The sequence below is a fragment of the Anabrus simplex genome, chromosome 1 (assembly GCF_040414725.1).
Source record: "Anabrus simplex isolate iqAnaSimp1 chromosome 1, ASM4041472v1, whole genome shotgun sequence".
Classification (NCBI taxonomy): domain Eukaryota; kingdom Metazoa; phylum Arthropoda; class Insecta; order Orthoptera; family Tettigoniidae; genus Anabrus; species Anabrus simplex.
Genome location: NC_090265.1, coordinates 1723707107 through 1723722357, shown reverse-complemented (window position 1 = coordinate 1723722357; position 15251 = coordinate 1723707107).

Here is a 15251-nt window from a genome sequence, read left to right as displayed (position 1 = left end):
AAAATAAAACTCTATAGGCACTAGGCAAGGGGGGCTGCCGAAAATAAAACTATATAGGCACTAGGCAAGGGGGCGTGGCGAAAATAAAACTACTTAGGCACTAGGCAAGGGGCTTGCCGAAAATAAATCTATATAGGCACTAGTCAAGGGGACCTGCCGAAAATTAAACTATAGAGGCACTAGTCAAGGGGGCCTGCCGAAAATAAAACTCTGTAGGCACTAGCCAACGAGGCCTGCCGAAAAATGAAACTATGTAGGCACTAGGCAAGGGGGCCTGCCAAAAATAAAACTATAAAGGCACTACTCATGGGGGCCTGCAGAAAAAAAACGTGTAGGCACTAGGCAAGGTGGCCTGCCGAAAATAAAACTATATAGGCACTAGGCAAGGGGACCTGCCGGAAATAAATCTATATAGGGAATAGTCAAGGGGGACTACCGAAAATAAAACTATATAGGGACCAGTCAAGGGGACCTGCCGGAAATAAAACTATATAGGGATTAGTCAAGGCGGCCTGCCGAAAATAAAACTATATACGGATTAGTCAAGGGGGACTGCCGAAAATAAAACCATGTAAGCACTAGGCAAGGAGGCTTTCCGGAAATAAAACTATATAGGCACTAGGCAAGGGAACCTGCTGAAAATAAAATATATAGGCACTAGCCAAGGAGGCCTTCCGAAAATAAAACTATTTAGGCACTAGGCAAGGGAACCTCCTGAAAATAAAACTATTTAGGCACTAGGCAAGGGAACCTGCTGAAATTAAAACTATTTAGGCACTAACAAGGGAACCTGCTGAAAATAAAATATATAGGCACTAGCCAAGGAGGCCTTCCGAAAATAAAACTATTTAGGCACTAGGCAAGGGAACCTGCTGAAAATAAAACTATTTAGGCACTAGGCAAGGGAACCTGCTGAAAATAAAACTACTTAAGCGCTAGGCAAGGGAACCTGCTGAAAATAAAACTATTTAGGCACTAGGCAAGGGAACCTGCTGAAAATAAAACTATTTAGGCACTAGGCAAGGGAACCTGCTGAAAATAAAACTAATTAAACTAGGCAAGGGAACCTGCTGAAAATAAAATATATAGGCAATAGCCAAGGAGGCCTTCCGAAAATAAAACAATTTAGACACTAGGCAAGGGAACCTGCTGAAAATAAAATATATAGGCACTAGCCAAGGAGGCCTTCCGAAAATAAAACTATTTAGGTAATATGCAAGGAGGCCTGTCGAAAATAAAACTCTATAGGCACTAGGCAAGGGGGGCTGCCGAAAATAAAACTATATAGGCACTAGGCAAGGGGGCGTGGCGAAAATAAAACTACTTAGGCACTAGGCAAGGGGCTTGCCGAAAATAAATCTATATAGGCACTAGTCAAGGGGACCTGCCGGAAATTAAACTATAGAGGCACTAGTCAAGGGGGCCTGCCGAAAATAAAACTCTGTAGGCACTAGCCAACGAGGCCTGCCGAAAAATGAAACTATGTAGGCACTAGGCAAGGGGGCCTGCCAAAAATAAAACTATATAGGCACTACTCATGGGGCCTGCAGAAAAAAAACGTGTAGGCACTAGGCAAGGTGGCCTGCCGAAAATAAAACTATATAGGCACTAGGCAAGGGGACCTGCCGGAAATAAATCTATATAGGGAATAGTCAAGGGGGACTACCGAAAATAAAACTATATAGGGACCAGTCAAGGGGACCTGCCGGAAATAAAACTATATAGGGAGTAGTCAAGGCGGCCTGCCGAAAATAAAACTATATACGGATTAGTCAAGGGGGACTGCCGAAAATAAAACCATGTAAGCACTAGGCAAGGAGGCTTTCCGGAAATAAAACTATATAGGCACTAGGCAAGGGAACCTGCTGAAAATAAAATATATAGGCACTAGCCAAGGAGGCCTTCCGAAAATAAAACTATTTAGGCACTAGGCAAGGGAACCTGCTGAAAATAAAACTATTTAGGCACTAGGCAAGGGAGCCTGCTGAAAATAAAACTATTTAGGCACTAACAAGGGAACCTGCTGAAAATAAAATATATAGGCACTAGCCAAGGAGGCCTTCCGAAAATAAAACTATTTAGGCACTAGGCAAGGGAACCTGCTGAAAATAAAACTATTTAGGCACTAGGCAAGCGAACCTGCTGAAAATAAAACTACTTAAGCGCTAGGCAAGGGAACCTGCTGAAAATAAAACTATTTAGGCACTAGGCAAGGGAACCTGCTGAAAATAAAACTATTTAGGCACTAGGCAAGGGAACCTGCTGAAAATAAAACTAATTAGGCACTAGGCAAGGGAACCTGCTGAAAATAAAATATATAGGCAATAGCCAAGGAGGCCTTCCGAAAATAAAACAATTTAGACACTAGGCAAGGGAACCTGCTGAAAATAAAATATATAGGCACTAGCCAAGGAGGCCTTCCGAAAATAAAACTATTTAGGTAATATGCAAGGAGGCCTGTCGAAAATAAAACTCTATAGGCACTAGGCAAGGGGGGCTGCCGAAAATAAAACTATATAGGCACTAGGCAAGGGGGCGTGGCGAAAATAAAACTACTTAGGCACTAGGCAAGGGGCTTGCCGAAAATAAATCTATATAGGCACTAGTCAAGGGGACCTGCCGGAAATTAAACTATAGAGGCACTAGTCAAGGGGGCCTGCCGAAAATAAAACTCTGTAGGCACTAGCCAACGAGGCCTGCCGAAAAATGAAACTATGTAGGCACTAGGCAAGGGGGCCTGCCAAAAATAAAACTATATAGGCACTACTCATGGGGGCCTGCAGAAGAAAAACGTGTAGGCACTAGGCAAGGTGGCCTGCCGAAAATAAAACTATATAGGCACTAGGCAAGGGGACCTGCCGGAAATAAATCTATATAGGGAATAGTCAAGGGGGACTACCGAAAATAAAACTATATAGGGACCAGTCAAGGGGACCTGCCGGAAATAAAACTATATAGGGAGTAGTCAAGGCGACCTGCCGAAAATAAAACTATATACGGATTAGTCAAGGGGGACTGCCGAAAATAAAACCATGTAAGCACTAGGCAAGGAGGCTTTCCGGAAATAAAACTATATAGGCACTAGGCAAGGGAACCTGCTGAAAATAAAATATATAGGCACTAGGCAAGGGAACCTGCTGAAAATAAAATATATAGGCACTAGCCAAGGAGGCCTTCCGAAAATAAAACTATTTAGGCACTAGGCAAGGGAACCTGCTGAAAATAAAACTATTTAGGCACTAGGCAAGGGAACCTGCTGAAAATAAAACTATTTAGGCACTAACAAAGGAACCTGCTGAAAATAAAATATATAGGCACTAGCCAAGGGGGCCTTCCGAAAATAAAACTATTTAGGCACTAGGCAAGGGAACCTGCTGAAAATAAAACTATTTAAGCGCTAGGCAAGGGAACCTGCTGAAAATAAAACTATTTAGGCACTAGGCAAGGGAACCTGCTGAAAATAAAACTATTTAGGCACTAGGCAAGGGAACCTGCTGAAAATAAAACTAATTAGGCACTAGGCAAGGGAACCTGCTGAAAATAAAATATATAGGCAATAGCCAAGGAGGCCTTCCGAAAATAAAACAATTTAGACACTAGGCAAGGGAACCTGCTGAAAATAAAATATATAGGCACAAGCCAAGGAGGCCTTCCGAAAATAAAACTATTTAGGTAATATGCAAGGAGGCCTGTCGAAAATAAAACTCTATAGGCACTAGGCAAGGGGGGCTGCCGAAAATAAAACTATATAGGCACTAGGCAAGGGGGCGTGGCGAAAATAATACTACTTAGGCACTAGGCAAGGGGCTTGCCGAAAATAAATCTATATAGGCACTAGTCAAGGGGACCTGCCGGAAATTAAACTATAGAGGCACTAGTCAAGGGGGCCTGCCGAAAATAAAACTCTGTAGGCACTAGCCAACGAGGCCTGCCGAAAAATGAAACTATGTAGGCACTAGGCAAGGAGGCCTGCCAAAAATAAAACTATATAGGCACTACTCATGGGGGCCTGCAGAAAAAAAACGTGTAGGCACTAGGCAAGGTGGCCTGCCGAAAATAAAACTATATAGGCACTAGGCAAGGGGACCTGCCGGAAATAAATCTATATAGGGAATAGTCAAGGGGGACTACCGAAAATAAAACTATATAGGGACCAGTCAAGGGGACCTGCCGGAAATAAAACTATATAGGGAGTAGTCAAGGCGGCCTGCCGAAAATAAAACTATATACGGATTAGTCAAGGGGGACTGCCGAAAATAAAACCATGTAAGCACTAGGCAAGGAGGCTTTCCGGAAATAAAACTATATAGGCACTAGGCAAGGGAACCTGCTGAAAATAAAATATATAGGCACTAGCCAAGAAGGCCTTCCGAAAATAAAACTATTTAGGCATTAGGCAAGGGAACCTGCTGAAAATAAAACTATTTAGGCACTAGGCAAGGGAACCTGCTGAAAATAAAACTATTTAGGCACTAACAAAGGAACCTGCTGAAAATAAAATATATAGGCACTAGCCAAGGGGGCCTTCCGAAAATAAAACTATTTAGGCACTAGGCAAGGGAACCTGCTGAAAATAAAACTATTTAAGCGCTAGGCAAGGGAACCTGCTGAAAATAAAACTATTTAGGCACTAGGCAAGGGAACCTGCTGAAAATAAAACTATTTAGGCACTAGGCAAGGGAACCTGCTGAAAATAAAACTAATTAGGCACTAGGCAAGGGAACCTGCTGAAAATAAAATATATAGGCAATAGCCAAGGAGGCCTTCCGAAAATAAAACAATTTAGACACTAGGCAAGGGAACCTGCTGAAAATAAAATATATAGGCACAAGCCAAGGAGGCCTTCCGAAAATAAAACTATTTAGGTAATATGCAAGGAGGCCTGTCGAAAATAAAACTCTATAGGCACTAGGCAAGGGGGGCTGCCGAAAATAAAACTATATAGGCACTAGGCAAGGGGGCGTGGCGAAAATAAAACTACTTAGGCACTAGGCAAGGGGCTTGCCGAAAATAAATCTATATAGGCACTAGTCAAGGGGACCTGCCGGAAATTAAACTATAGAGGCACTAGTCAAGGGGACCTGCCGAAAATAAAACTACATAGACACTAATCAAGGGGCCTGGCGAAAATTAAACTATATAGGCACTAGTCAAGGGGACCTGCCGGAAATTAAACTATATAGGCACTAGTCAAGGTGACCTGCCGAAAATAAAACTGCATAGACACTAATCAAGGGGCCTGGCGAAAATTAAACTATGTAGGCACTAGTCTAAGTTGCCTGGTGAAAAAAACTATATAGGCACTAGGCAAGGGGACCTGCCGAAAATAAAACTGTATAGGGAGCAGTCAAGGGGACCTGCCGGAAATAAAACTATATAGCGACTAGTCAAGGGGGCCTGCCGAAAACAAAACTATATACTTACTACTCAAGGGGGCCTGCCGATAATAGAACTATATAGCGACTAGTCAAGGGGGCCTGCCGAAAATAAAACTATGTAGGCACTAGGGAAGGAGGCCTGCCGAAAATAAAACTATATAGGCACTAGGCAAGGGAACCTGCTGAGAATAAAATATATAGGCACTAGCCAAGGAGGCCTGGCGAAAATAAAACTACATAGGCACTACGCATGGGGCCTGCCGAACATAAATCTATATAGGCACTAGTCAAGGGGGCCTGGCGAAAATAAAACTACATAGACACTAATCAAGAGGCCTGGCGAAAATTAAACTATGTAGGCACTAGTCAAGGTGGCCTTGCGAAGAAACTATATAGGCACTAGTCAATGGGACCTGCCGAGAATAAAACCATAAAAGCACTAGTTAAGGGGGCCTGGCGAAAATAAAACTATATAGGCACTAGGCAATGGGACCTGCCGGAAATTAAACTATATAGCGGGGCTGGCCACAACGAGCCTCGCGAGCCGCATGCGGCTCTTGAGTCAGTCTCGTGCGGCTCTTAACACCAAGGTTAGAGTAAAATTAATTTATATAATTAATGGAAACTAACAACATCTCGCGGCCGGCGGCAGTCAGTAGCAGCGATGTGCGGCTTAACGTTATTTCATGATTTGAGATCATTTAAAAGTTCATTTTCATTCCTGCAAAATCCTTTTGCTGTTGATGTTGTGGGCGATGGCTGTGCTGTTTCATCACCAATAACAAAGGATACAGCAGCTGTAGAGTTGGAGCTACTAGAAATGCAAGAGGACGAAGGAGTAAAAGGACTCAAACGAATTGGCTTTTCTACCATAGACTTTTGGAAGAATGCTCCAGAAGAAAAATACCCACTAACAAAAGAGTGTGCTAAGAGACTTATCTCAATCTTTGGGACTACATAAGGGTGTGAATCACTGTACTCAACGCTTACATTCATTAAATCTAAATATCGATCTGAACTAATTGATGAACATTTAAGTGAAGTTGTGCGAACTGGACTTACCAGTTATCAGTCAGATTTTAAAAAAAGCTAACAGCAAAAATGAACACTTAAAAAAGAACTTCACAAAAGTAAAATCTCGTTCCTTGATGTGTACCTGAACAATAATGTTCTGTCTAGTGTAGAAAATAAAGGTTCCTTCATTTTTTATAAAACGAAAAACGTGTCTTCATTGTATAAATCATTTTCTAAACATGCTCCCAATTTTGTCTCCTAAATTTGCTCCTAAATTTGCGGCTCCCAAAGTTAATGTTAGTGGCCACTCCTGCTATATAGGCTCTAGTCAAGTGGGCCTGGTGAAAATAAAACTATAAAGACACTAGTCAAGGGGCTGATGAAAATTAAACTATGTAGGCACAAATCAAGGGGGACTGGCGAAAATAAAACTATATAGGTACTAGGCAATGGGATCTGCCAAAAGTAAAACTATAAAGGCACTAGTTAAGGGGGCCTGGCGAAAATAAAACTATATAGGCACTAGGCAAGGGGAACTGCCGAAAATAAAACTGTATAGGCACTAGTTAAGGGGGCCTGGCGAAAATAAACAGTATATAGGCACTAGCCAAGGGGACTGGCGCAAATATCCCCCTGTGGGTGGGGGCAGTTGAATAACACCCACGGTATCACCAGCCTGTCGTAAGAGGCGACTAAAAGGGCCCCAGGGTCTCTGAACTTTGGAGCGTGGGTTGGCGACCACGGGGCCATTAGCTGAGTCTTGGCATTGCTTCCACTTACTTGTGCCAGGCTCCCCACTTTCATCTGTCCTATCCGACCTCCCTTGGCCAACTCTTGTTCTTTTCCGACCCCGACGCTATTAGGTTTGCGAGGGCTAGGGAGTCTTTCAATTTCACGCCCTTCGTGGCCCTTGTCTTCCTTTGGCCGATATCTTCATTTTTTGAAGTGTCGGACCCCTTCCATCCTCTGATTAGTGTTATATAGAGGATGGTTGCCTAGTTGTACTTCCCCTTAAAACGTTAATCACTACCACCACCACCTACCGAAAATAAAACTATATAGGGACCAATCAAGGTGACCTGCCGGAAATAAAACTATATAGCGACTAGTCAAGGGGGCCTGCCGAAAATAAAACTATATACGGACTAGTCAAGGGGGCCTGCCGAAAATAAAACTATGTAGGCACTAGGCAAGGAGGCCTGCCGAAAATAAAACTATATAGGCACTAGGCAAGGAGGCCTGCCGAAAATAAAACTATGTAGGCACTAGGCAAGGAGGCCTGCCGAAAATAAAACTATATAGGCACTAGGCAAGGGAACCTGCTGAAAATAAAACTATATAGGGACTAGTCAACGGGACCTGCGCAAAATAAAACTACATAGGGACTAGTCAAGGGGGCCTTCCGAAAATAAAACTATGTAGGCACTATTCAAGGGGACCTGCCGAAAATAAAACTATATAGGCACTAGGCAAGGGGCCTGCCGAAAATAAAACTCCCCAGGCAAGAGGCAACTCGCCCTGAGAAACAATACATAGTAAGGTCCTCCTTGAGCACTGCTAAGCTTCAGACCAAAATAAATGATCGAGGATTCAGCTGCTGCCTTCTGATACGACGTCACGTCTGGATTGTCCCTTGGCCAACTACATTTTATTTCATATTATTTGCAAAAAAATATCGGGTCCTGGCTTAAAATGTAAAGTGTCTGTTTCTCTTCGCTCGATAACTACAGGAACTTTAAATGGGATATATCTCATAATCAGCCTAATCTAATTTGTCAATAATTAATTGTGTTAAATACGGACTTCTGGTATTTACTGAAATTGCATATGTTTTGCACACTAAAACCCCCTCAAAAATAGGGCTTCATTCTTCACTTTGTAGCTGTCCATATCCGACCGAGACATATTAACGGAGAAATTCAAAGCGGAATTAGACTACTGTTTATTCGTGGCTGTAACGAGAATTCATGTCCTCATGAAAGTCATCTCCGGTAGACGGCATTACATTGCTAGAGATTATAGAGGAAGCTGTCGTGAAGACGCTCACAATGTCGTTGCTCTTTGACATTTCAAGTTGTCAACTGTTTTGCTCATCACCATCCACTTGAACTTGGAATGTGGTTTTTGTACCTTCTAATTGCTCCATCAAGTAACTCGACTATCATTTGGTTACGTCTTGTCTGTCACGAGTCAGACATGGGTTGTCCACGTTCTGGCATTGTACACTCGCTTATCATTATTTTAAGATCAAATTTCAACATCATTAGTAGTCACATTCCAGAAAGTGACAGAAATTGTGTTTACTGAATGCTTAAAAGCAACAGATTATGTCTAAATGCCCGGCGATTTCTTTAAAACATGCCGAGTAGTGTTTCCAGGGCCGAATCCGACTACCATGGGGCCAAACCTTGGGTATGCACGCACCAGCAGCTGAGTTCCATCAAACTGTTTCATTAACAACATTCCTCTATGACACACTTGTAATTTAATTGTACACTTAAATCCTTTTAAAAACCCCGCATGGTGGCCATGATCGTTAAGGTGTTGAAGTCTAAACGGTCTGACACCGTGGTTCGAGTCCCATTGGTCGAAAATATGTTCACCATCAAAATGTTGACCGGCAGGGTATGGCAGGTGTGATATAAAATTTCTAATCACTAGATTGCGTGCCAAAAGCCCGGATTAAATTCCAAACCTCTCTGCAGTGCTCATATTGAGTGAAGGCATATGACGCTGTTGATAGCGATTCGTCCGTCGGATGGGGACGTTAAGTCTTCAGCAGACCCCTTGGTACTATTCGACATGTGTAGCTATGTGCCGGCACCGTATTTCACCCTTTCCCTTCATACTATCAAATATCACGTCATAGATTTCATCTCATTAACTTCCCTGATGAGGTTAACGTCAGGAAGGGCAACCAGTCCTAAAAACCCGCCACGACAGATTTATCTCGACTTATATCAGACCCCGTAGAGAAACGGGACAAGGGTTGCACAAACAAATGATCTTAAATCATTTTTCATTTCAAGAACATCAACGTGGATGAAGCGTTGTTCTGTTTGAGGTGATCCTAAATAACTTTTAAACCTTGCGAGGGCCAAAAGCAATCTCTCACTTCGAAACAGGAGTAGGGGAAAGTGTGCGGAATCTTGCCGATACAAAGGCAGTGGTTTATCTGGTTCTGTGGCTAAGGGACGCTTGCTAGTTGCGACGATGGGACAGGACAGGGCTAGGAGCGGGAAGGAAGCGGCCGTGGCCTTATTAAGGTACAGCCCCAGGATTTGCCTGTTGTGAAAATGGGAAACCACGGAATACCATCTTCAGGGCTGCCGACAATAGGGCTCGAACCTACTATCTCCCGAATACTGGATACTGGCCGTACTTAAGCGACTGCAGCTACCGAGCTCGGTAATCTGGTTCTAGTGGTTCCCTTGTGTTGACTGGCGGCCTATGATTCCCATTGGTTCGCACTCTGTAATGAGTCAAGTTATAACAATCTGATAGGCTGGAAACCTTAATTAATATTCAGAATTGATAAAAATGACTTCGCTCAATTACGTGGCTAATGGTGTGCCAGAAAACGGCTGGGTTGCGAATACTGCGTTCCTTTCTACGTTGTATTGGGAAGAAACCGCTTAAATATTCATCCGTTTATACAACTGTGAATAATAATTGTAGTTATAACTGTTTGTTAGAAACTCGAATACAGAAGGACTAGGCACTGATGCGGTCAGCACTCTTGTTCTCTTCGTGTGCCACAACATTAACTGAAAACTCTACTGGAAACTACATGCATCGGCAAGATTCCGTGCTCTCGTCTGTACACTGAAACAAGTGCTCAGGGCACGGCACTTCTTATCACAACAATTTGAAAGTTTGTATTTAAATTCAACGATGATCAACACAGGATTTGTCCGTTAAATATAACAGTTATGTGGAATGTTTCAGCCGGCCCCGCTGTGTAGGGGTAGCGTGCTTACCTCTTACCCACAGGCCCCGGATTAGATCCCGGCCAGGTTAGGGACTTTTACCTGGATCTGAGGGCTGGTTTGAGGTCCACTCAGGCTACGTGATTACAATTGAGGAGATACCTGTAGGTGAGATGGTGGCCCCAGTAAAGAAAGCCAAGAATATCGGCCGAGAAGATTCGTCGTGCTGACCGCACAAAAACCTTGTAATCTGTAGGACTTTGGGGTGACCACTGATCGCTTGGTAGGCCATGGACCTTCGGGGCTGTTGCCCCATGATGTTTGGTTTTCGTTTTATGTAGAATGTTTCACGTGTGTTCGAGCAATATCAACTAGAATTACTACTACTACTACTACTACTTTTTTTGCTATTTTGCTTTACGTCGCACCGACACAGATAGGTCTTATGGCGACGATGGGAGAGGAAAGGCCTAGAAATGGGAAGGAAGCGTCCGTGGCCTTAATTAAGGTACAGCCCCAGCATTTACCTGGTGTGAAAATGGGAAACCACGGAAAACCATCTTCAAGGCTGCCGACAGTGGGATTCGAACCCACTATCTCCCGGATGCGAGCTCACAGCTGCTCGCTCCTAACCACACGGCCAACTCGCCCGGTAATAATAATAATAATAATAATAATAATAATAATAATAATAATAATAATAATAATAATAATAATAATACGAGGGTTGGGGCAAAAGTCATGGCAACTAGTTTTTTCCTTGAAGATACCAGTCCGATTGGAAAATGTGACATATACAGACGAAAGGACAAGGTGTTAACTATATGTGTGGATAATGAATAGCACTGAAATATCGTAACGCACTAATTTATTACGGTAGTATACAGGGCAATATGGCCTTCCCGGTGCAAAAGAATCACAACACAGTACACATAAAGTTGACATGACAAACCTTGGCCTAAAGACCCTCAAAGCCCTGCTACTAACACCACACGCTGCCAACGATGTGGGAGGCGCTGAATACCATCTGCCTCAGCATTTGCCGCACCATCTGTGAATCGGGTCACCTGTTGGTACACAGCATTAGCAATGTCCTCTCGTGTTGCAAACCACCTACCACGTAGTGGTTCCTTAATCTTTCGAATGAGATCAAAGTCACAGGGCGAAATGTCGGGAGAGTGCGGTGGGTGCTCCAATTCTTCCCATCCCCAACGTCTCAGAAGCTGCCCTACACACTCTGCTTTATGTGGTTTTGCATTGTCGTGCAGCATTATTGCACTGTCCACAAGATCCAGACGTTTCTCCCGAACGCCACGTCGTACCTGTCGCACCAGAAAGTCCCTGTAGTACTGTGCGGTCACTGTTCTGCCATGTGGAACAAAGTGGTAAACAATGACACCCCTGACGTCATACGCTACGATCACCATCAATTTGACTGGGGAAGGATTCTGACGGACCTTCTGCCTCCTTGGTGATCCAGCATGTCGCCACTCGACGGACTGACGTTTCAGTTCTGGTTCGTATGCCCTGGCCCAAAATTCATCGATGACGATTATTCGTGACAAAAAATGATCGCCGTCCTGTTGCTAGCGCGCAAGGTGGTCGGAGCATATTGCATAGCGCATCCACCTTTGAACTTCCGTCAGTGCATGCTGTACCCACCGCGATGCGATTTTGCGCAGTTGCAGCTCGTTACGCAATATCATGTGGACGGTGCGTTTCTCGATGTCACTTGCCCTCTCTAACTCCAGTAGCGTCCATCATCTGTCTTCATCCAGGAGCTCCTCGATGACGGCACGTGCCACGTCGGTCCGCACACTGACAGGTCGTCCCGAACGTTGCTCATCACTGGTTGACACACGTCCTTGCTGAAACTTTCCTACCCACGCGTTACTGTACGGTATGGTAGGGCATTATTCCCAAGGGATTCCACTAATTCACTGCGACATTCCATCGCATTTCTCCCTCGGAGAACGGCTATTTTGATGTAAGCGCGCTGCTCAACACGGGTTACTTCCATCTCGCACGACACTCACCATCTGACTGATTTCACAGCCCTCGCTGCGCTACTACCAGCTATCACAGAGCCATCTGTTGTTCTGCATACACACTATGCCTGCAGAACTTCCACACGACACATATACGTTTGTGATCCGTTCACATTTCTACAAGAAAAAATAGTTGCCATGACTTTTGCCCCAATCCCCGTTGTAAATAATAATAATAATAATAATAATAATAATAATAATAATAATAATAATAATAATAATAATAATAATAATAGTAATAATAATAATAATAATAATCATAATAATAAAAGTTGTGATGTTAAAGAAGTCATATTTATTTCCTGAGCTCATTTTACCAGAATCTTCTGTCAGTTGAAACTAATTTATGATATTTTTAAAATTATAAAATACCTGAAAAATAAAACATTTAACAACATAACAAACCTGAAAATTTATTTAATTTAATTAAGGTTTCTTTTTCAGATTTCATTAACAACCAATTTTTGGTGATAAAGCCATGTTTAAGCGTTTACTAGAGATATCAAAATTAAAGCATGAAACTAGGAGTGAGGAAACAACTGTCGAATGAGCATTTATGAGGTTCGTTGATATTTTCTAATTCTCCCCTGCCTAAACCTTTACTGTCATTTTGGAACTGTTATTCGAAACATAGTAGTTTTTCGGAAGAGTTTCAGAAAAAGAACAAATTCGCCCATCTCTACTCCATTATGAGACTAACTACGAATGCAACCTAGTGCACGAGAGCACAGCGGACTGTGACGTCAATGTAATGTGCTCGCTGCCAGTTTCCCAGCATCTGCACATCACTGATCTAGTCCCTCTGTGGATACAATTGGAGTGAAGTGAGCGAAGGCCCTCGGCACCGCCGCCTAATCACTGCCTGTCCAAGCTGCGAGACGGAGGGGGCTGTGACTTATGCCTCATTCACTATGCAAGCGTCCTCATTGTTTTATTTTATTAAGTAGCATGTGCTGACAACCGAGCCGTTCCCACCAAACACCTGTACACACACAGTGATTTAGCTGGGAAAACATTTTTACAGGAACTGAATAAGCAATGTTGCTAAATTAGTGTCCTCAGCAGAATAGGAGAGAAATTATCCACCTTTCAATACAAAATTAAATGGAATTACACCATTTCATATGTATGGGACCTTTGTGTAGGTCCCCCTATGAGCGAGAGCGGTGGAATAACACCCACGGTATCCCCTGCATGTCGTAAGAGGCGACTAAACAGGGCCCACGGGCTCTGAACTAGGACGCATGGGTTGGCAACCATGGGGCCTCAGCTGAGTTATGGCATTGCTTCCACTCACTTGTGCTAGACTCCTCACTTTCAACTATCCTATCCGAACTTCCTTGGTCAACTCTTTTTCTTTTACGACCCCGACGGTATTAGGTTGCTAGGCTTAGGGAATCTTTCATTTTTCACGCCCTTCGTAGTCCTTGTCTTTCTTTGGCCGATACCTTCGTTTTTCGAAGTATCGGATCCTTTCAGTTTTCTCTCTAATTAGTGTTAATAGAGGATGGTTGCCTAGTTGTACTTCCTTTTAAAACAATAATCACCACCAATCTTCAGCCATGTAATTTAAAATAGGCAAGTTTATAAAATTATACAAAGCATTTAAAATCTATAAAAACACGTTCAAAAACATGTTAAAATAGTACATACACAGAACTTAAAAACACTTTAAATTATTACTGTATATGTGAGCCGATAAAAGATTTGTCAAATTTCCCACATGAATGGTTGTCATAAAAAGCACACTCCTTGTCACATTAGATCACTGAATGTATGTCCAGCTTATTATTGAGGTTCCAATGTTCAGTTCTAACTTGGCTTGTCTTCTTGCATTAATATAAGTGTATGCGAAGAGTTGATAAAAGGACTGTTGATATATATATATATCATCATCATCAGCCAATTCTATCATTACATGATGTGGCGTCTTTAAGTCGTGAACTCAGGTAAATGTTTAGCAGAACTCTCCAGGTAGAACGGTCTCGAGCAGTTCTCTGCCAGAAAAGACTAGGAAAACAACACAAAGGGAATCTGCCACCTGGGCGACTGGCCTAAATGCAGATCAGGATTGATTGATTGATTGATTGATTGATTGATTGATTGATTGATTGATTGATTGATTGATTGATTGATTGATTGATTGATTGATTGATTGATTGATTGATTGATGTCTTTGTCCCATCTGTCTGGTGGTCTTTCTCTAGGCCTTTGATGATCTCTTGGACTCCATTCTAACACTAGCTCGTCCATCTGTCATCTTCCCTTCGAGCAATATGTCCAGCCCATTGCCATTTTAAGATGGCTATTCTCTCAAGTATGGCTTTAACTTTAGTGATTGATCTGATGCCATCTGCTCTCTTCTTTTATTTCCCTTTAAGTTGATATATAAAATTGTTTATATATTGTTTATATATATTTATTTACAATTTGCCGTGGCCTTGATACATATACAGCCCCAGCACTTGCCTGATGTGAAAATTGGAAACCACGCTGCTGCTTGCTAGTGGCTTTACGTCGCACCGACACAGATAGGTCTTATGGCGACGATGGGATAGGAAAGGCCTAGGAATGGGAAGGAAGCGGCCGTGGCATTAATTAAGGTACAGCCCCAGCTTTTGCCTGGTGTGAAATAGGGAAACCACGGAAAACCATCTTCAGGGCTGCCGACAGTGGGATTTGAACCCACTATCTCTCGAATGCAAGCTCACAGCCGCGCGCCTCTAAGCGCACAACCAACTCACCTGGTTAAAGGAAACCATGGAAAACCATCTTTAGGGCTGCCGACAGTGGGATTCAAACCCACTATCTCCCGGATGCAAGCTCACAGCTGCGTGCACCTAACCGCACGGCCAACTCGCCCGGTTGTTGATACTTTAGAT